Source organism: Palaemon carinicauda, chromosome 22 (assembly GCF_036898095.1).
Source record: "Palaemon carinicauda isolate YSFRI2023 chromosome 22, ASM3689809v2, whole genome shotgun sequence".
NCBI lineage: Eukaryota > Metazoa > Arthropoda > Malacostraca > Decapoda > Palaemonidae > Palaemon > Palaemon carinicauda.
The window spans coordinates 8019368-8021867 of record NC_090746.1 but is presented as its reverse complement, the minus strand read 5'-3'; positions in this window follow the sequence as shown (position 1 = coordinate 8021867).

The window sequence follows — 2500 nt, the reverse complement described above, 5'->3', positions numbered from 1 at the left end:
AGAAAGTGGCATTTTATCTCGTTAGAGAAAGTGGCATTTTACTTTTAATAATAAGATTTTATATAATATATATATATATATATATATATATATATATATATATATATATGGTGATGCAAATAGTCCAGTAAACTGAAAGTACTAGCACACGTCAGAGAGTGGAATATATGGAAATATATGGGTATATAAATGTTATGAAAGGAAGGCACGGTAACTGAAAGGAGAGAGAGAGAGAGAGAGAGAGAGAGAGAGAGAGTGAGAGAGAGAGAGAGAGAGAGAGAGAGAGAGAGAGAGAGATTTCATGCCAGAAAACAGTTTGCAAAACTTATAATCAAAATCCTTTTTGGAAAAATATATTATTTTAGAAGATGTCATTAATAGGAAAAAAATAAAAATTTTTGCAGCATTTTAGATTATGAAAAATTACAACACCATACTAATAACAATAACAATAACGAACGAGTTCTTGAATAAGAGAAAAAACATAAGTTTCAGTGTGTTATTTTCGACGGTTTTCTGTTCATGAATGAATGAAAAGATGAGGATTCTCAATCTTGATGTTTTACTTGATATGCATTTTAGTATAAGGCGCAAAATTATTGACACATAAATCATAAACTTTTGACATAGGCAAGTTTACAATTTTGCCGCGTATTATTTTACATAATGCTGAAGGGTAGATAGAGATGGTTTGGGCATGGTCTTTGCACTCCCTAAGAGAGATTAGTTCCCCAAACTTTCAACTTAGCTCCGGAAGGTACTAGAATAGTTGGAAGACTCAGGCCTACATGGCTGAAGACTATGAAGCGTGAAGCAGGATATGATTAATGGAGAAGTATTGATTTAAAAGCTCAAGATAGAGACGATTGGCGAAATCTAACCGAGTCCCTTTTCGTCAATAGGCATAGGAGGAGATGATGATGCTGATGATGATGATAATTTAACCAATATCATGAAACAAAGACCAAGTGTTATTGCAACTTCCGTAATGATTAATAACAGAAATGAAAGACTTTTCTTCAAAGTCTTGATCTTTAGATTCCAGCAGTGCTCGCCGTTATCCCCCTGGTGAGAAAAGCGGGCCAAAACGAGCCCTCTTCGAAACACTTTGCCAACTATTTAGAAAACTTAGAGGCACAGTTGAAACAAGGAAGCTATGCCCTTATGTCCGGCCGGGGGAAAGCCGTTTGAAGAGGTCGCCTCGCTATTAAACAGCGCTGTTAGACTTGTATGCACTTTGTGGATTACTCTTGTGTTGGGCTTTCCCACTCCTCCCTTTCCTTGTTTGCCCTCCGGGGAAGAACGTTTGACGTTTAGTATAATGAGATCATTACTATTCGTGAGGGAGGCCACTCTCTTTGCCTATATTTCCCTGCGTCTTTCTTTAGATATATATATATATATATATATATATATATATATATATATATATATATATATATATATCTTTTAACTAGTGTACGTGACCCGTCAAAAATGACGGTTTAATATTTATATATACATATGCATACACATCTCTCGCCATGGTAGGACTACTCGCTCCCCCCCCCTTCCTGAGTGCGGCCGAAGAAATATATATATATATATATATATATATATATATATATATATATATATATATATATATATATATATATATATGTACATATATCCCAACACTTGCACATTTTTACATAAGGGAGATGACTGGTATATTTTTTCCCCCCTTATTTTCGTATTTGACTTATATCATGCTGAGTTCACGCGCACACATTATATATATATATATATATATATATATATATATATATATATATATATATATATATATATATATATATATATATATATATATATATATATATATATATATATGTGTGTGTGTGTGTGTATATATGATATATATATATATATATATATATATATATATATATATATATATATATATATATATATATATGTATGTATATATGTTTGTGTGTATGTAGAGTATATAGCCACACGATTTTCTGCAATCTACGTGCCTATACAGAGTCACCCCCAAAAGGTGCAAGGGAGCAAGTGTGGGCGCTAGCACTCCCTGGGTGAATATCTTGCGTGAAAAGATAGTCACGTCCTCATCAGCTAAAGCTACTGGTGACCTTTCTCCTGAAAACATGGACAGAAAAAAAAAGAAAAAAAAAATACACTTGCCGGTAGAAGCCCATCTGCCTGGCTTGCCTTATTCATTCCCTATTTTTTTTTCCTTCCTATCTTTTCCATATTATCAAGAATAAATATAAAGTTGGGATCTGCATCACCCCATTCCGTTTTTTAGCTTATGTTTTGGACTAACGTCTGTTTTGATAAATTGAATATTTTTTTTCTGTTGAATCATTCTTTTATTTGCGTAATTCTTTCATATTGAATTATTTCAAACAAATTTTCTCTTGAATCTTTCTTTTCTTTTCTTGATTCGATTATGTCCCTGGAATATTTTAATATTTCTTTCTCACTTCAATCTTTCTTCTCTGTGCATGAC